Raw genomic sequence first — 20842 nt, forward strand, 5'->3', positions numbered from 1 at the left:
GCAGCAGTACAGCTGCTTTCACAAAATTGTGAGTTCCCCCTCCCATACCACAGGCCATCCCCCAAGCACCGGTGCTCGGACAGGTAATGTACTGACGGCGTAAATCCTCAAGATGGGGGCACTTCACAAGGAAGTGCCGAATTGTCAAGGAGACCAAGCAATCCTCACAGAATGGAGGGGGGGAGCCCTTCAATAGAAACTCATGAGAGTAACCGGCATCAAGCAGTCTCCCACTAGCAAAACAGCCTCGATAATGAAGGAGCCCACCTCTCTGAATAACACGCATCTTCTTAGACCCCACAGCATTCCAACAGTCGTGCTAACTATGGCAAATCTATTTAGCAATGAAAGCGTAAAAATCATATGCAGCCAGCCGATGCAGGGGAGGATGGGATCCCGCAGAAGCAGGAGGGTGTGCCGATGCAGCCTTAGCCAGCATATCAGCCCATTCATTTCCGAACCCCCTGATATAGGCAGGAATCCAACAAAAGCCCACATGATGGCCATGACGGCCAAGGAGAAAAGCCATTCTAAATTTGATAGAACCAGTGGATGAGATTAATTAAAAGACTCCAGTGTGGACAGAGGACTGTAGGAGCCACTGAAAATCATAAAAACAGATTGGAGGAGAGAGAAATTTTATTTGGAGCCAATAAAACTGCAGTCAGTTCAGTCTTATATACTGAAGCAATGCTTGGAAGATTACCACCCCGACTAAAGGAAGAAAAAACGACACCAAAGCCTGCTCCAGTGTCAGTCTTCGATCCATCAGTATAGAAAGAAACAGTCTTCATGAGTTGAGGCATGTTCTAAAATGAGAACGAAGGATACCTGAGAGGAAAGTGAGCTCCTTTTACCAACAATGGACGTACAGAATGTTACACAAGAGCGTAGCCTAAAACCCATCCTCAGTATCTGATATGGGCAAACTGCCAGTCTTGGAACAGAGAAGGCTTACATGACAGACTGGATCCCGCAAGGCTCCGGGAACCTAGGACAAGTGTCAAAACAAAAGATCAAGAGTCCTGGGAGATTATGGCACAAGGCACTGAGTCCAGAAGGCAGTGAAGATGATACCAACACCTCATCATCGAGTGGCGACATAAATCCAAAGAGGGAGCATCAGCATCTACCAAGAAACTCAAAATCAGAGATGACAGAATGCCACAGTTACAAGACACACACCACCATGATGCACTGAATCTAGCATCTGGAGATGGGCATCTGTAGCAGAGGAGAAATTCTCACATCCATATTCATGTTCAGAAAGAGTATGGGACCTTTGCAAGAGGAGGAGGGTCTGACAGTCAGCATCCCAAGAGGTATGAGTCAAAACCCTGAGAAGACTCAAGGCCTTACTACAAGCTACCTTGACATAATGAATATAAGGAACCCAAATCAGTCGTCTGTCAAATAGAAGACAAAAAAACTGAGTCTCTTCCATGGTAGGAGATTCCCCTACGATAGAGATAAAAATCAGGGTCTGAGTGAACCCCCCAAAGATGACAAAAATGCATAACCAATATCTTTGTACAAGAAAAACGGAAACCACGAGACTCAGTCCACTGGAAAATTCTATTAAGAGCCAGCTGGAACTTCCTTTCTATCAGAGGCATTCATGACACAGTGACAGACACGGAAAAAGGTCATCTACATTATAGTGAGTCATGTACACGATCTGGAAATACATTGATTACTGTTCATAGCCACAGCAAAGAGAGTAACACTAAGGATACTCCCTTGAAGTTTGTCATCTTCATATGCACAGGCATTAGAAAACACCTCCCCCCCCCCAACTGGAACCCTGAAAAAATGGTTAGATAAAAACTGCTGAATAGAAATAGGCAAATACCCATGAAGACCAAATTCAGGAAGAGAAAGTAAAATGCCATGACACCAGGCAATGTCATATGCCTTTTCCAGATCGAAGAAGATCATGACTCCATGTTAGTTGGTGGAGAAATCCTCACAGACAAGATTCCAAGGGTAGTATGGCATCAGAGGTAGACTGCATTTTATGACAGCCATACTGGACAGGGAGTAAGAAGTCACCTCTCTTAAAAATCACACAAGCCGCCGATTGACCATCATTTCCAAGACCTTACTCATTCAGGAAGTCAGAGAAATGGGCCAATAATTCATGATTTGTAGGTGATCCTTACCTGGCTTGGGGATGGGAATAACTGCAACAACACAAAAAGCCAGAAACTCACCAGTACGCTTGATCTAATTAAGTAATGACAGGAAAAGTGCAAGAAGCTCATCAGACAGGTGACGTAAAAAAGGCATAGGGATTATCATCAGAGCCAGGAGAGAAATCATGGCACTACAACAAAGCTGCCTGGAGTTCAGAAATAGAAAAGGGGGCATTGTACGACTCTCCCCCAGCCCAAAAACTGAGACCACGATACTCTGGGCACCGCCGGTGGATGCTGAAGGGGAATCTGTATCCTTCTGTGATGCACAGCCAAATTAATCAACAAGCACTTAGACAGAAGCAAAAGGATCAGCCACAGTTCCACCTGCTGCAGATAAACAGGAGGGGAGGGAATGGTAAATTGTCCATAAATTTTCCTCTCCCAGTTCTAAACCTGAGTGATAGAAGTCTGAATTAATGGAGGAAACATAACCCTTCGAAGATGAACGTCTGGCTCCTATAACCCGCCGTGTCCCAGCAGATTTTTCACCAATGCCCCCCCCTCCAATCCCGGCAGATGTTTGAATTTTTTTGGGGGGCTAAAACCTCCACTTTTTATGAGAAACATCGAAAATTCAGAGAAAATGCCCACTGAAGCTTAGAAGTGCCCTGTACAGGTGACTTTACCCTCACCTGGTACCATGTTCTCTGGAGCCACGCTCCAGAGAAGACGTTTTCTGTGGGATGGGTAACTATTCCAAACCACTCAGAATAGGTAGATATTTATTTATTTGGTACGAATTTATATGTAGTACAAGAGTATATTTGTTTTTACGCATTAATATAGGCGATATAAGCATTATTTCACTCACCAAACATGTCAACATACTACACCTTCCTAGGCGGTTAACTCCTCATCACTTCTGCACGTTTCTTCCTCTAATGCCACGTAATGTTTGTCCTCCACAACGGGAATCACTTTCGCCTTGAATTTCGTCGTCAGAGAGACAGTAGCGTGACATGTCTTTATTGACCAAGTCACTGCTAACAGATGAGTTGCCGAGAAAATGGAGTGCGGGGGGGAGGTAATGCGGGTCCAGGCAGTGTCACCACCTGGCGGTGGGTAGAGGAAGGTTTGCCACATATGCCTACCAAAGTTCACCCGTGAAACTTGAAAAATGTGCAAATGACGGACCTCGCAATTGCAAAACATGAAACACGTCATTGGGAGTCACCGTGACAAAATGTTGCAATGTGTATTCACGTTGACGGGATGCCTCAGGTTAAAACCTGCCGCACATGAGCTCATGCTCTTTAATACGCCACCAAATAATGAGGATCCCCAAGGTGGCAATGAAGTTGAGAATAGGCGACTCATTTGGCTGTCATTAATGAACTACACTCACGGTAAGGACCTGGACGTTCAAGAAACTGACCCTTCATTCTAGGAAGAGATAACAGGGCCACTGGGTGCAACACATCAGTGCAATAACACACTGCCTAAGTTGTTGTGGCCAAAATCATTCACAGAAAAGTCAATGGAATTTAAATCCATGAAAAGTGGCCAGTCTACCTTATCCAGACACCGGTGCAGAGGACGAGGCTGAGATCCACCCTAAGTAGCAGTTAACAGTAATGGATAATGGTTGCTGCTATACAGGTCTGGCAACACATCCCAGTTAAAGTCTACAATGGCATTAGCCAAGTACAGGGACAAATCAACAGCAGTAAAAGACCCGGTCTGGCTATGGAAATATGTGATCTCACTGGAATTTAAGACACCCACCTCATCCTCAACAAAGGAAGCCAGCACAGGGCAAACATGTGAGAAGGCAAAAACCATGCCCAAGAAGGAAGATGGGCAGGGACAAGCAACATCTCTGGCAGCCCTCCTTTACCAGTGATGTAGGGGGAATGCTTGGTCCATGAGGCCGACAGATGCTGAACCCTACAAGGTAGGCAGGCCTCCAGAAAAGATAGCATTGCCAGCCACTCCTCAAGCCCCACCACAGCGTAAAGGTGACCTCCCTCAGCGGGGAAGTGACTGACAAGTAATCGCAGTGCAGTCGTAACTGAACTGTCGTCCCTGACTGTCTGCTCGTGTGCCACAGTTTCTGTTCACCTCCAGAATGTTGTCTCTGATTAAATAGACGATATAGACAGGACATGACACTAGACGAAACCTGTTACTTAATGATGAGCAGGTATTGTGAGGCTACAAGAATACACAAGTAATACTTTATGATTGCAGTGATATTCCTACAGTCTAGAAAATCCCACGAACCACCATAAACAGGTCTTTGGTCAGTGTGACACCTTGGCTACAACTGCCTTTCAACCAGGGGCAGCAGTGGAGAGTGAATAGAAAATATTTCAAAAGTCTAAATGCAGGACATCACGTAGTACTTTACATATTTTGCAACAGAACTCCACTTCCTGCACTCAACAAACTGTTCACAACAATGAAACAAAGCCAATTACTCTGAAAATGTCAATTTTGTTCTTGCTGCCACTTGACTGTAATAACTTAAGAAGTCTCCCAAGCAGTAGGAAAGTTAATATAATAATGCACATTATCGCTCTATTTTGAAGTCTCCATAACCTGACAACAATCACTTGGAGAAAGCAGGAATAAAAACATATATTCCTTGAAATGAATGTGTGAACGTCATTTATAAATCATTTCATAATGCATCCAGTACACTGATTTGCTTTATTTATTATTATTTTTTTTTTATGGGATAGGCAAATTACACCTCTTGAAAAGTGGCGGTGTCCAGTAGTGAGTTGTAGGCCTATACATTTTTCAGGTGTAGCTTCAAGCATATGTGTTTTTTCTTCGAGCTGACTGTTTCTAATACGGGTGAAATTGTTTAACATTGTACTGGTCTCCACAATTCTTGTATTTTTTGCAGCTAATGTTAGACTTTATTTATGTAAGACTGAATCAGAGAGTGTTAATGCTGTTACCATGAACACTTCTGTGGTCAGATAACTCTGGTGTTTTATTAAGTCTAATGCTAACAATATAATTGAGGTGAGTGCAGTCTTAGGACACTGAGAGTGGCAACTGTAGAGTGTCTGTGTTACTCAAGCATTGAGGTAGGTAACAGATGACTTCTGATATGACTGTATTGGTGAAAACGAGGCTAATAGAATAGGGACAAACTACCTCCAGCCACAAAAATAATATATTTGTAAGGCACTGGTACAAGTGTTGTCATCATCAAGCTTATAATACATTTACAGCATTTTTTTTTTTCAGGATTATAGCCTCCCAAACTTGATCCTTCTCATTTCGGAAAGCTTGGACACATTGGATTGAAAAAAAAATAAATAAATAAAAACTGGAGTGTACAGGCATTGGGAAATACAGCTAAGGAAGACAGTTCTGAACTGACTAGCTGTTTAAATGCCATGTACCCGTCATAAGTATGAGGAAGGAATGCAAGGTTACAGAAGAACACTGACAGACAAGGTTTGGTATAGGTAGAATCGATGCAGTATTAACGAAAAATTTAACAACTAATGTATTGTTATATCACATAGTAGCAGAGCTACCCTGCGTTGCCGGGCCATAAAAAAGCCAACACTCTAATCCTATTTGTTCTAGTTCAATCTTTCATTCTACACCAGAAAGACCATGTACCTCCTACACTTTAATGAGATGTCCAGGAAGTTTCTATTTAAGCTTTCACAGACCAGTGCACAGTATTTGTGCACACTTGTTTACTGTTATCAGAGTCCTCAAATGACATCTGACTGCTGACCTCAAATGACCTTGGAGGTTAACCTCACATACAGTAGGTTATGTCCGAACTGGAGGTCATGTGGATCTCCATGCCAAAAATGGGGCTACTGGGTCCTGTCGTTTGAGCGGGTATTACCGGTGACCTCAAATGACCTCCAACTGGTGACCTCAAATGACCTCGAAGGTCAAGCTCACATAGCCTATGTCCGAACTGGAGCTACAGTGTCTCCAAGCCAAAAATTGGGCTGCAGGGGTACCCGGCGTTGCCCAGACAAGTAAAAGGCAAACACACTACCAGTGACCTCGAATGACCCAGATCTGAGTTTTGACCCTCTAAAACCATCGTTGTGTCACCCTGATTCAGAATATATATATATATGGGTCTGGGGGTCTCCGGCCCTTGGTTTGAGTGTGGAAAAAGAATTTACTGTCTCGTTCCATGACCACGGAGGTGTAGTGCATAGAAAAATCAAGGGAAATGTTACATAAACATAGATTCAATTTCAACCATTATGTAGGCTAAATACACTTGGGGTTCCCTGAGGGAGTTTTCCTGGGGTTTTCCATTGTCACACGCTCCTCCCTACGGGAGATTTCCGTGATTAAAAAAAAAAAAAACTTACTTCAAACTCTAATATCTGCCAAACTATAACAGGTAGAGGAAAAATTAAAGATACATAAGACTCACCAACTCATCCTCTTTTAAATGAAAGTATCTCCAGGTGGTCTCGTTGATGAGTAAGGATAAGTTAAAGTTCAAAGGGTGGCGGGGAGATGCTTGCAGCTATACATATCAACGGGCGATGCTCCACGCCCAAAATCGTGACAGCTATACACGTCAACTGGCATTGCTCCATGCCCAAAATTGTAACAGCTATACATGTCATCTGGTGCGTAGGGGCTAAGGCTATCCTTAACCCAAGCTCTATAACAGTTGAACATGGGATCAGTGCTCATATAGCATTCTTGATTAAATAATAGGCAAAGAATCATCAGCTAAAACTACTAACTGAAGTCCTATGATATTTTATAGGCTATATACTGATTATAACCAATGGGTGCAAATGTTAGTAGTCTGAATTCATAAAAATTTGGCACTTAGATTCTGAATTAATATTGGAAATGATCCATTTCCCTCTTCCTCTTATTCTTCATTCTTTAAAATATTCTAATATGTGAAAATCAGATTTTATAATATTTTCTTTAAATCTAAAATGACTAACACCACCTGGAGCGCATGTTTTTTTTTCCTGGTATACTTGGTCATCCCGTTACGTTGGCATCGTCGGATCAAGTGCCTTGAGAAAAGACTCAGCAACATTGTACCTTCCTCATCCCCCAGTGAAAATAAATTATTATGCTAAGTTAACGAGAGGTTAGGCCTAAGATGGTTAGGTATAGATTGGTTTCACGTCAAAACACGGCATTTCTGATGACTTTATGGTCTTATTAGCAGAACTATCTCGTCAGTTAACCTGCCGCGTGCCAGCTATTTTTAGGACTATGGGTTGCCTCTGTGCCAGTCATTTTTCAACCTTTTTTTTTTGTGGATACAAAAATGATAGATTTTGATGTGAAAAAAACGAATTTCACCATTAAAATACTCAACGAAGCTGGGATTTTTTTTTTTAGTCCTGCATACTCATATACAGGTATTCCCACTCTCTCATGCTCACTACGTAGGTGAGAGAAAGCCATTTTCTATGTCTCGCATATTGTGAATGCATTGTCTTACACTTACATGAAGATAGGTACAACCTGACTTCACTATGTAGGCGTACAGTCCTGGCACTTACAAGACGGTATTTACAACTTGACTTCATTATGTACAGTCCTTACACTTACAAGAAAATATTTACAACTTGATTTCACTGTGTATAGTCCTGACACTTATGTGAAAATATTTAGGCTACAATATGCCTTCACTATGTACATCACTGGGTGAGGCACACAGGCAAAGTGAGGCAGAGCGAGCCTGAGGGGGGAAGCGAGTGGGTGTTTGGCCTTGTCCGCCTGGGAAATGGTAGAGGAACAGTTACCATACATGCCTGCCAATTTTTACCCCCGAATCTTGAAAAATGTGGTCACAGTGAATTGTTTAAGTTTAAGCTGTTTTAAAACGGCACTGTCACTGACCGCAGATTTTCGTCACACTGTTATAAAACAGCACTGGCAAGCGGTGCGTTAACGAGCGAAAGAATGACGCTGCGAAGTCATTTCTCAATGCACTCACTCTGATGCTGCCAATGTGACACATTGGCTAAGTGTACCAGAAGAAAAAAAAAATACGCATCTGGGACGTCCAAATCATAAATGTATCATTTTCTTTCATATATCAGACTTTAACCAAGACAGTTTTTTTTTTTTTGTGTGTGTGTGTGTGTGTGTAAAAGTACCACTAACAGCAAATAATATTCATGAAATGTAGCAAACCTGTATTGTTTTCAGTTCAAAAAGTTTATTATCGAATAATATTCTTTAAAGTTTAAAGACCTTTAACATATATTGTAGTTACATAAACACCAGTAACTATTTTTATGTATATAACCTGTGTGATATTTAAAAATTCTGATGGCATTAATTCAATAATAAATGAAAAATGTTAACTTTGTACTATAATGCAAAAATATTTTATATAACCTTGAATGTTTTGCTGTCTTTCAAGCCGCATTGTCGTACTTTTCTAGAATTGTTCGCTATGAAATAAAAAGATGTATGCAACATAAGTATTTAAAATACTGCAATGCATGACTAAAGAAAAAGAAAAAACACGCATGTACACAAACTCTCTCTCTCTCTCTCTCTCTCTCTCTCTCTCTCTCAGTGGGGGAAAGGAGTCTCGGACCATCACTTAGTGATGGCCAAGGTAAAGCTGCAAAGAAAATGGTTGAGGAGACGAAGGGGAAGACATGAGGAAACATCTGTGAGAAGAGTGGAGAAATTGCAAGATAGTGAGAAAATGACAGAGTATAAGAGCATAGTGGAAGAAAGATTGGGAAGGTATGAGCTTGAGCAGATGGAAGGGGTGGAAGACGCATGTAAGATATTCACGGAAGAGATAGGCACAGCGTGTGAGGCGGTTTGTGGCAAGGGACAACATGGTGGAACGATGAGGTGAAACGAGCTGTGGAACAAAAGAAGAAGGCATATAGTGAATGGTTAGTGAGTAGAGGAAGGGGAGAAGATGAGAGAGAGAAGAGAGAGGTATATGTGAGCAGGAGAAGGGAGGTTAAGAGACTGGTGAAGGAGAGTAAGAAGAAAGTGGATGAAGAGTTTGGGAGGAATCTGAGTGTGAAATGGAGGGAGAGTAAGAAATTGTTTTGGAAGGAGGTAAAGAAAGTAAGGCAGTGTGAATGGGGAAATAGTAGGGGAGTGAAAGATAGGAATAATAGATTGCTGGTGGAGAAGAGAGAGAAATTGAGGAGATGGAAGGAGCACTTTGAGGATTTGTTGAATGTAGAGAGTGAGAGCAGTGCGAGTATAAGTGGTTGGGGAATGGCTGGGAGAAGAAGAGATGAGAGGAGGGAGGAAGAGATCAGTAGGGAGAAAGTAGTGGAAGCGATGAAGAAGATTAAGTTGGGAAAGGCACCAGGAATTGATGGAGTGTGTGTTGAAATGCTTAGGTATGGGGGTGAGATTGTTGTGGAGTGGATATGCAAGTTGTGTAGATTGGCTTGGGAAGACGGAAGGGTCCCAGAGGACTGGAAATCATGTATAATTGTTCCTTTATACAAAGGAAAAGGGGAGAGAGAAGTATGTGGTAACCATTGGGGTATTTGCCTTCTTAGTGTGACTGGTAAAATATATGGTAGAATACTCATTGATAGAGTTAGGCATATGACAGAGGAGCTAGTTGGAGAAGAACAAGGGAGATTTAGGAAGGGAAAAGGGTGTGTAGATCAGATATTTGTTCCAAGTTGTTTAGTGGAGAAGTATCTAGAGAAGGGAAGGAAAGTGTATGCTGCCTTCATGGACTTGGAGGAAGCTTATGACAGAATAGATAGGCAAGATATGTGGAGGGTATTAAGAAAATATGGAGTGGAGGGGAAATTGTTGAGTGCTGTGAAGAGTATGTACGAAGGAGCTAGGGCTACGGTGCGAGTGTATGGTGAGCTGAGTGAGTTCTTTGATCTCAATGCGGGACTGAAACAGGGTTGTGTGATGTCTCCATGGCTGTTTAATATATACACGGATGGGGTTGTAAAGGCGGTGCATGGTAGGGCAGTGGATGTGGGGGTGGCTCTAATGAATGAGAGTGAGATTTGGAAGACTCCGGTGCTGCTGTTTGCTGATGATACAGTATTGTTGAGTGAAGATGAATGGGAGTTGCAAGGTTTGGTGAATGAATTTGGGACAGTGTGTAGGAGGAGGAAGCTGAAAGGTAAGGTAAACAAAAGTAAAGTTATGGTGTTTGAGAGGAATGAAGTCACAGAGTGTACAATGAGGTTGGATGGTGAGGATATGGAGAATGTGAGTGCATTCAAGTACTTGGGTAGTGTGATGAGTAAGGATGGAACTTTGGGGTATGAAGTGCGTGAAAGTACAGCAGGGAAGGAAGGTTATTGGTACACTGAAAGCAGTGATGAAAAATAGGGAGGTGAGTATGGAAGTTAAGAAGTCACTGCATGATAGTATTGTGATCCCTACACTGACGTATGGAAGCGAGGCGTGGACCTTGCAAGAGGGGTCACTGCATGATAGTATTGTGATCCCTACACTGACGTATGGAAGCGAGGCGTGGACCTTGCAAGAGGGGAACAAGTCAAGAGTGAGGGCAATGGAAATGAGTTACTTGAGAGGAGCATATGGAGTGACATGGAGGGACAGGTTGACGAATGAAGAAGTGAAGGAACGTTGTGGGGTGGATATGGATGCGTTTGAGAAGATTAGGAGAAATACACTGAGGTGGTTTGGACATGTGGAGAGAATGGAGAGTGAAAGACTGACTAAGAGGGTGTATGTAGGTGAGGTGGAGGGAGGGAGAGGAAGGGGTAGACCGAGGATAAGATGGAGGGATGGAGAGGGAGGGGCAGACCGAGGATGAGGTGGAGGGATGGAGTTTAGAGGTATATGAGGGGGGGGGAGTTGGGGGGAGGGTAGTCAAATGGTGGGTGACAGAGCGACTTGGAGGCGTTTTGTCTGCAGCCACCCTTTGCGGGATTAGGGCGTCGGGCTATAGATAGATGGATAGATTAGTCTCAATTACAGTACAAACAGTTAAACTTAAAGCTTACACATGTAAGCATGTTGGAGCCTTTAAAAACGAAAAACCAATATAAATAAATATATATATATATATATATATATATATATATATATATATATATATATATATATATATATATATATATATATATATATATATATATATATATATATATATATATATATATATATATATATATATATATATATATCAGTAAAGAGATATCTGGAGAGCGTTAACACCAATGACTCTTGTGGATGGGTTAGCCACTTCCCAAAAATAAAAACAATCAGAAAAAAGGGAAAGTGGGCTCATGGATTTCAACGAAATCGTCATACATATCACAGGATTAGGTATGCAGTTCCATGTTTTATCTGAATGAACAGGAAGAAACTGTACATCGATATTTGGGGAGCATGACTTCCTCCCCCATGATTCTTGTGATGGTCAGCCTTATACAAAAAAAAAAAAAAAAAAAAGTAAGGGAAAGGTTTGAATAACATTTCCCAGGTGAGTGCATTTGGTTACTGGGAAAGTCGTCTACTACATACGGTTCCTCAACCATGATTTCTTGCGTGGTCAGTCCTCTTCAACAAAAAAATATCACAAAATGGTAGATGTGGCTTTGATATCTTAGTACATGCCATACAATGGATTCCCATCCGTTATACGATATTCAGGATTTGTAACACACCCCCTTCCCTCCCTGTGATTCTGGAATGAGCCAGAACCCCCCCCCAAAAAAAAAAAAAAAAAAAATCCAAAATAGGGGAAAGTGGGCTGATAGATTTCAACGAAATCAGCATCGAGATCGGAATATTGGGTCTGCAGTGTCCGTATTTTCTCTTAATAACGACTTCAAAAACTCAAAACAGTATACAGCAGCAAGTAACAATGCAAACAAAATGTCGCTTCATTGCAAGTAATTTTCATTATAAAATGCCTGATGTAATCTCTATGCTTTATGTGTCATTAGTTAGACCACACCTAAAACACCGTGTGCAGCAATGGTCCCCGAATCTTATTACATACGAAGAAAGGCTCCACGGAGTGCAGCACATAGTCACAAAAACGACCCCATCGCTGCTAAATTTACAGTACAAAAACCTACTAAAGAAACTAAACATATTTCCTCTATAAGAGCGAAAATTCTGGGGAGATCTAATACAAGAATTTAAATTTCTTAACAAGTTTGTAACTATGTTAAATATGATAATCTGTTCAAAATCCTGAATGATACTGTGACTAGAAATAAAGAAACGAAACTCATGAGTAAGAGATGCAGCACCAGCATGGGGACAGTATAACAGTAGTTATACAAAAACTATTTGTACGTTTAAAATTCAGCTAGACAAATATTTTGAGACAATGAGCTGTAGCTAATGTAGTATTGTTTATTTCCAAGTTGAAGTGCATGTTCGTGACTGAGAGACGTTTGCTGAAGAACGAGAACATTCGGCGATTGCGTTTCTTTTCTTCCAGAGCTCTGTGAAACAGAGATAACATACTACACAGTTGTTCCTCTGCCGCCACGTATGTAAAAATTTCCATGCTTGTTCTTCCTAACAAGAATGTTTTTTTTTTCCCCTTTTTCCTGGCGGTTTAACCGGTTGGCATGGTGGGTGGGGATGAGCCTTCCTATTTTCACTGCTTTTTGTCTTACACGTTGGTTAGATCTTCGTAAAATTAGCACTTTTTCCTAACAGATAACCTCGTCATTGGCTAACAGGCCTCCTAGTATCTGTACTCTCTCTCTCTCTCTCTCTCTCTCTTTAATATCTGGGACACAATGTCAAAGTAGGTTTTCTGCATGGTGGGAGCTCCCTACATTGACCATGCGCCAACTTGCTTATACATCATACATACATACATATACAAAAATATTCACTCGGATAATGACTGCAGTTATACTCAGAGCCCACCATGTAATCTTTTTCTTATCTATGAACGTAATACAATCAATACGTCCCCCCAATTCCATGTTGTATATACGACTGATAGTTATCTGAGGTTTGCCATAACCATATCTGTTGGCAGGGCTTGAGTTTATAACTAGCAGCAAGGGAGACGGTATGGGAGAAACGTAACATGTGTCTCATGCCATCGAGGCTCTGTGAAGTTTAAGCACAGAATGGAGCCTCATATGTACACATACCTTGAAGTGGCTGCCATGATACGCATTTCAGATACTATTACTCACACACAAGGTTTTAATATTTCCGGTTGACTTAAGATAAGCTTAAGTCAAGACTGTCCTTCAGTGAGAGATGTTTCAGTTATTAGGCATCATGCCTTACTTCTCTCATTTGTCGATGTCCAAAACTGAAACCAGTTTGGGTAAAACAGCTTCTCAGTCAAGTCATATAAGGCAAGAATAGCCTGTCACCAAATCTTGAATGAACAATACACTTCATTGACCTTCATGATTCAAACCATTATGAGCAAAAGCTTTTGTCTCCATGCATGTTATTTAGAAGAGCTGTAAAGGGCGTCTTCGCATCCATAAGAGTTATACTCAGTAAGGGAGAAAAATTCAACAGCTGCACAAGGGCAATGAAAGAAGAGAGTCAGCTTAGCATACCTAATGTCTTGGAAGTGGATTCTGCTAGTAGGGGATGGGATCTTGCCATAATAGGACCCGAAAAAATGAAATCCCAAGGAAATTGAGAAATGACAAGGTACTGTGTGCTGTAGTGTTGAATATTTATTGATCTTTCTGTAGAAAATTTTGGCAGGTGAAGTGAATTAGGAATTTGGAAACTGAGTTTTTGATGCATTACAAAAAAAGTTTCTTTTATCGCAATCAAAAATACATCCAAAACAATAATCCAGGTGGGCTGTACATAGTCTTACCCTGAGAATAGTTAATACCTCCTATGTTGGAAGCCGTGAGAACCGGGTGGAAGGTGAGAAGGGTGGAGTCATAACCATATGAATGGATATTGTTAACTGTGCATCTCACATCACTGATCAATAGAACGAATCGCAGAGAACTCAGACCCCGAGCTGTTGACAAAAAACGTCACTCGGTGTGCCTCCGCCAAGCCTCGTGCACGGGCTCGCCATACAGTTTCCATGACCTGGCTGACATAATCAGTTCATTGTCCCCTCATGCTGCATCACTAATAAAAGTTTAGTCTAAATCTAACAAGGGTTTCAGGATACACATATTGCTCCCACAAGGATAAACTAAGTCGACCCCATCTGACCTTGATCATTGACCCATTGATCTTGTTGACCTAATCAGTCCACCGTCCATTCATACTGTATCATGACAAAGGTTTTGTTGAAATCCGTTGAGGGGCTCAAGAGATATCATGTCCACATGGATAAACAAAGACAGCCTCATATTACCTTCGCCTTTGACCCCATGATATAGCGACCTAATCAGTTCATCATCTCAACCTGCATCACTGACAGAAGTTTGGTGGAAACCGTCAAACAGTTCTGGAGACATCGCACCCACGAGAGTGTTATGGACGCACGGACTCACGAACGTAAAGATCAATCACTTAATGCCTTCTCCACCATAGGTGGACCAGACCATCATCACCTCATTCTGCATCACTGACCAAAGTTTGGTGAAAATCCGTCAATGGGTTCTAGATATATCGCTGCCAGAAAAGTGTTACTGATGAACAGACGCACTCATCCACTCAAGCACGAACATACAGACCAGTCACTTAATACCTCCTCCCACATAGATGGGCGGAGGCATAAACATGAGATTTGGTAACAGAACAGAGCCTTTATGGACGCCACAACTGATAGCCTTAAATATAAAGTCTACAACAGCAATTACAGATCGACCATAAAAAGAAACCGGAGATAAAGGTACAGAGAGAATTATAAAAACCGTAAGAGGGCAGTTTGGAAATTAAAGATTTGTTTCAGACTGGGTCGAAAACCTCCGAGATGCCAACTGCAGTTGCAAAGTTTTAACCAAAGTCCCAAATGACAGATGATAAAGATTAAAAATAAATGAAGGTGAGGGGCTCGCCAAATGAAGCGTCCTTGGTAGAACTAAAACTGGCTGTCAAAAATAAGATCTTGAGACGTAAATACGTGTTTTAAATTATTCTTGTTGAGGATACATTCAAAGACTGAAGCATGACAACACAGTAAAGCTTTCACTGCTGGAGGTGTCAGCCGAAGCCATACACTTCACTGGGGTGAAATTGCTACTGAGTTTAATCGAACTGGCACCATCAGAAAGTGCATGATAAATCCCAGAGAAATTTTTCCAATTTGGTATCTCATATGGGTCCCTTGACTTTTATCATCCCATTACTTGACATGGAACAATTGCAAGATATATATCTATTATGCACTGATATATATTTGTTCAAATATATCCCTGTTTCTGTTGATATTATCGCATTTTTTCGTCTTTGGAATTTTTATCATCATTAATTTTCTTTTCATTAATTTTCAATCACCTGGTACTAAAAGGAATAACTTTGACATCATAACAGCTCATTATTTCCATATCACAGGTAAAATTCAGATATAAAGGAGAAAAGTATGTTATGAGGAAAACTTCCATCGAAATACTATCAGTCTTTTACACATCACCCATCTAGCCTGCATACTTTTCAGCACGTTTAAACAGATATATGCAGCTGAAAACATGTTTTCCGAATACACAAGTCTACCCCATATGTCTGCTGTGGAACGACAAAGAAAAACTGTAATAACAAACGTATTTGGATAGTAGGTTATCTCTTGTGCGTTTCAGATGCATCTGACTCCATCTCACAATTCCATGCAAAAAATATAAAGACTGACGAATCGATGTCTTTTCGGAGCGGCAAGAGAAGTTATGTGACCTCTTAAATACGCAACAGTGAACGGGCTGGAGCAGAGAGATGGGAGTGGTAACCTTTCCTCGGCTAACGCTGAATTATTTTATCTCCAGCAAGAAGGAACACGGAACAAGTTGACGGATAGAGGCAAAGAGTTTGTGAAGACTTGGTTTCAGAACAGAACAGTTCTTGAGAAAAAAACGAGGGCTTCAGCGGGGCCATACACCGTAATAAGACAGATGACAGTGAGGACAGAATGTCTGTCTATCTATTGCCAGATGCCTTAATCCCTTATACGGGATGGCTACAAACAAATCGCCTTCACGTCACCCTGTCCCTCGCCATTTCATTGCCCTGCTCCCAATTCACACCCTCCTCTCTCATATACCTCTCCAATCCATCCCTCCATCTCATCCTTGGCGTTCCCCCCCCTCTCTCCCCCTCCACCTCACTCACATATACTCTGTCATTAGGGCCACTCCAACATCCACTACCCCACATTGTATCTCTTTTATAGCCTCATCCATATACAGTTTGAACAACCATGAAGACATGACACATCCCTGATTCTGCCCAATCTTCATATAGAAAAACTCACTCAGTTCACTATCCACATGCACTGCAGCCTTAGCACCATCATGCATACTCTTCACAGCATTCAGCAACTTCCCATCTACTCCATATATTCTTAATACTTTCCACAAGCCTTGTCTATCCAACCTGTCTTATGTTTTCTCCAAATCCATGAAGGCCGCATACAACTTCTTTCCCTTCTCTAGAAACTTTTCCACTAAAGATCTAAGAATGAATATCTGATCTACATAATTTCTTCCCTTCTTAAAGCCTCCCTGTTCTTCTCCAACTAATTCCTCTGTTACTTCCCTAACTGTCAATAAGTGTCCTACCGTATACTTTTCCTAATACACTAAGAAGACAAATGCCCCTATGATTACCACACACTTCTATTTCCCATTTTCCCTTGTACTTTACAAGGGAATAATTATACCTGACTTCCAATCCTCCAGGACTCTACATTCCTCCAAGGCAAATCTGCACATCTTACACATCCATTCTACTGCTATCTCTCCCCCATGCTCCAGCATTCAGCATTTCACCACACACTCCATCAATTCCTGGGGATTTCCCCATTTTGACATTCTTCATTGCTTCCATAACTTCAATCCTACTGATTTCTTCCTGTCTTCTCACCTCCCTCCTTTTCACAACCATTCCCCAGCCTCTTATACTCGCATTACTTTCATTTTCTGTGTTCAACAATTCATTAAAGTGTTCTCTCCATCTGCTCACTTTTTCTCCCTTCTCCACTAGTAATCTACCATTTTTATCTTTCACTCCCCTACTAACTTCACTGCCACCCTGTCTGACTCTCTTTACCTCTTTTCAGAAAATTTTCTTACATTCCCTCCACTTGTCACTCAAATTCCTTCCAAATTCCTCATCCACTCTCTTCTTACTCTCTCTTACTAATCTTTTCACCTCTCTCTTCCTTTCTACATATAACTCTCTCTTCCGCCTCTCAACTTCTTCCGCGCCCTTATTTCTCATCCATTCATTATATGTTTTTTTTCTTTTCTGCCACAGCCTGTCTCACCTCTTCATTCCACCATGGTGTTCCTTGCACCCCCTTTAGTCTTCTCTTCACCCCACACACCACCTCACATGCTGCACAGATTTCTTCTGTGAATATCTTGCACACACCTTCAACGTCCCCCATCTGCTCCATTTCATATTTACCCAATCGTTCCTCCACTTCTCTCTTATATTCTGCCTTTTTCTCATCTTCTTGTAACTTTTCCACTCTCCCAGCTTATACTCCTTCCTCCCATCCTTCCCTTATTCTATTTCTCCATTTTACTTGGACCTTGATTCTGACCACGACTTGGTGGTGGTCAGAAAGTCCACTCCCCCAGCCTCTATATGCTCTTGCATCCATTACACATCTTCCCATTCTTTCATCCACACACACATAATCAATCATTGCATTCCTTTCATTCAGTTCACCATCCACCCTTCTCATCACTCGCCATGTATACCTGTGGATCATTTTTTGCCTGAAGAGGGTATTGGCTATCACCAATCCCCTCCCGGCACAAATGTCCACTAATGCTCTGCCATTCTCATCTATCTCAGCAGGCACACCCCACTCACCAACTACTCCATCCACCTTCACATTCCCTACATTACCATTCATATCACCAATCAAAAACACTCTCTCATTCCTTTCAAACTTTTCAATGCACACTTCCACATTTGTCCAGAACTCTTCTCTCACTCTTCTAGCACGATCTTGCGTTGGTGCATACACGCACACAATCGCCCACATTTGTAGTACAACTTCTAGTCTTTCCCACAAAATCCTTGAGCCAGCTGATCCATACTCTCTTATATTCTCCTTCCCTCTGTTACTCACAACAATACACACTCCTTTTGCCCTCTCATTCTCACCTACTCCTGCACATATACCCCATCCATACTCCCATTCTCTCTAACTCTCTCCTCCCCATTTAGTTTCAGTTGATCCACATACATACACTTTCGCACCCTCAAGCACCTGGACAATTTCTCTCTCTTTCACCTCATCATTTGCACCCCTTACATTCCACGTTGCCATCCGTATCATGTCCTTTGCTCGGTCCTAGGTCGTCATCTTTTGGTCAGTCCTGGTCCGAGGCTTCTTGTACGTATTTTCAGTTTGTTGTTTTGTGGGGAGGGGCACTAACCCTTCGCCAACCCACTTGCAGTCACGTAGGGAACACGTGTTGGTTGGTTATAAGGTTACCACCCAGCATTGTAAATGATTTCCTGGTTTACAGGAAATCATTTGGCTTGCCACTCAGTGTAGAGTGTACATACTCGTACTTGGAAGCTATTCAACTGAAAATCACGAGGAAGTCAAAAGGAGAGTTGGGGGGGGGGGAGAGAAATGAAGTGATAACATCTGAATCTTCAGACTTGGAAAGCTAAGAGGATGTTCTGGGAAAGACTTATTCTTGTCAGTAGGACAAATATTTACAGATCCATCAGCTCCACAATGAGGAGGGAAAGACGACATACTAAATTTATTCTAGAGGCTTTTGGCAGTGTGCCAGAGGGAGTGGAAAGGTTCTAAATCACAGATTTATGAGTGATCTGGAACAGTTCTGACCATAAACATAGATCGCACGAGATGCAGGAGTAAATTCATCCCGATACCTCTTGAAATCCACCACTTATTATGGACAGCACTAGAGAAGTAAAACAAGTTGTTTTAAGTCTTTAAAAGGTAAGAGAAAAGAAGTTTGGTTCTTTGGTTAACAAAATAACTTTTCTAATCCACAAAGTACATTTTGGTGGCTCTTAACCAAGGTAGCAATAATTCATCCATGGAGTAGCAGAGATGAACTTAATCAAGGCTATCCCATTAACGGCACTTAAAGGCTACAGACACAGTTTCTTTGGAGGATTCACAGCCTTCCTGGAGCAATAATACATATTATTGATACAAGAACCTGACTGCAGGAGCCCCAAGGAGAATAAGACTGACTATAGTCGGAAGGACTGGTTGTAGGAGAAAGGCGCAGTAAGTTCAGATTCTCACTAAGACGGTCAGTAATACATGTAGGATGCTGTTCAAGCTGCAACAGGTCATTAAGAAATGATGCTGGCTTCTTCATCAGGTTGCTCACCGAATGAAGAAATGAGCCAAAGGTGGTGGTGAATATTGGGACTGTCTGAAATTGTAATTTCAGAAAAAAACAATTGTGGACTGAATGCGTTCTACTTAGTAAAACAGTCAAAGAATGCCTGAAAGGTGGTGGAGCAAATATTGTTGAGTGGTTAGGAAGACTGATGAATGTGTGTTTTGTGAGAAGTATGGTGCCAATTGACTGACCAAGTGCTTGTGTGGTTCCGTTGTATAAAGGTAAAGGTGATAAGTATGAATGTACTAGCTATAGGGGTATAAGTCTGTTGAGTGTTGTGGGTAAGGTGTATGGTAGAGTGTTAATAAAGAGAGTTAGAGAGGGTACAGAGGGAGCGATTGGTGATGAGCTGTGTGGCGCTAGGAGAGGGAAGAAATGCGTGGATCAGGTGTTTGCTGTGAGACAGGTATGTGAAAAGTATTTAGCGAAAGGTAGGGATGTGTTTTGGGCATTCATGGATTTAGAGAATGCGTATGATAGAATTAATAGGGAGGCTTTGTGGGCTGTTTTGAGACTGTATGGACTTGATTGTAGGTTGCTAAAAGGAGTGAAAAGTTGTTATGCAAATAGTCGAGTGTGTGTAAGAGTGGGTAATACTGTGAGTGATTGGCTTCCCATGAGAGTGGGGCTGCAGTAGTGATGTGTGATGTCCCCTTGGTTGTTTAATGTTTTTATGGATGGTGTTGTAGGGGAGGTGAACGCTAGAGTGTTAGGTGGAGGATTGAGTCTGGTGAATGCAGGTGGTAGAGAGTGGAATCTGAAGCAGCTGCTGTTTGCAGATGATGCTGTACTGGTGGCTGATTCAGAGGAGAGATTGTGACAGTTGGTAGAGGAGTTGGGAAGGGTGTGTGGAACAAGGAAATTGAAGGTAAATGAGAATAAAAGGAATGTGAAATCAATGCTGGGAACGCTACTAATAAAAAGTAGCGGCGCTCCCATTCCCGTTACTAGCTCGAGAAAGTAGTGGCGTTACTGGTTTCGCTACCTGATATGAAATGTAGCGACACTCCCGCTCCTGCTCCCGCTACTTTGGATAAGAAAAAGGTACGTGAAGGAAAGGTCAACAAAAATCTGTGATATAGCAATACACTATAAACTGTTTTGATAATATTAGTCAGTCTGAGTGGTTATCTTATGTACCAGTAATGTCAGTATATACTTAGATTGAAAAAAAAAAAAATCATATACATATCGGTGTCCCTTTAACCCGTCATGTCCCGAGCTATTTCGCACCTCTGACAC

At 41.7% G+C, this 20842-nt stretch overlaps 2 protein-coding genes across 2 annotated transcripts in view; both read right to left on the reverse strand.

The window, feature by feature from the left end:
• LOC145407276 (glutamate receptor 2-like) overlaps window positions 1-20842 on the reverse strand; it is a 551600-nt gene that overhangs the window by 465677 nt on the left and 65081 nt on the right. The gene's annotated exons all lie outside the window — the stretch shown is intronic.
• The window catches only part of LOC145406023 (ionotropic receptor 93a-like), an 85970-nt gene that overhangs the window by 60155 nt on the left and 4973 nt on the right, over window positions 1-20842 (reverse strand). The gene's annotated exons all lie outside the window — the stretch shown is intronic.

This window comes from Coenobita brevimanus, chromosome 8, assembly GCF_032717465.1.
Source record: "Coenobita brevimanus isolate Jiangsu-jjx chromosome 8, ASM3271746v2, whole genome shotgun sequence".
Classification (NCBI taxonomy): Eukaryota; Metazoa; Arthropoda; class Malacostraca; order Decapoda; family Coenobitidae; genus Coenobita; species Coenobita brevimanus.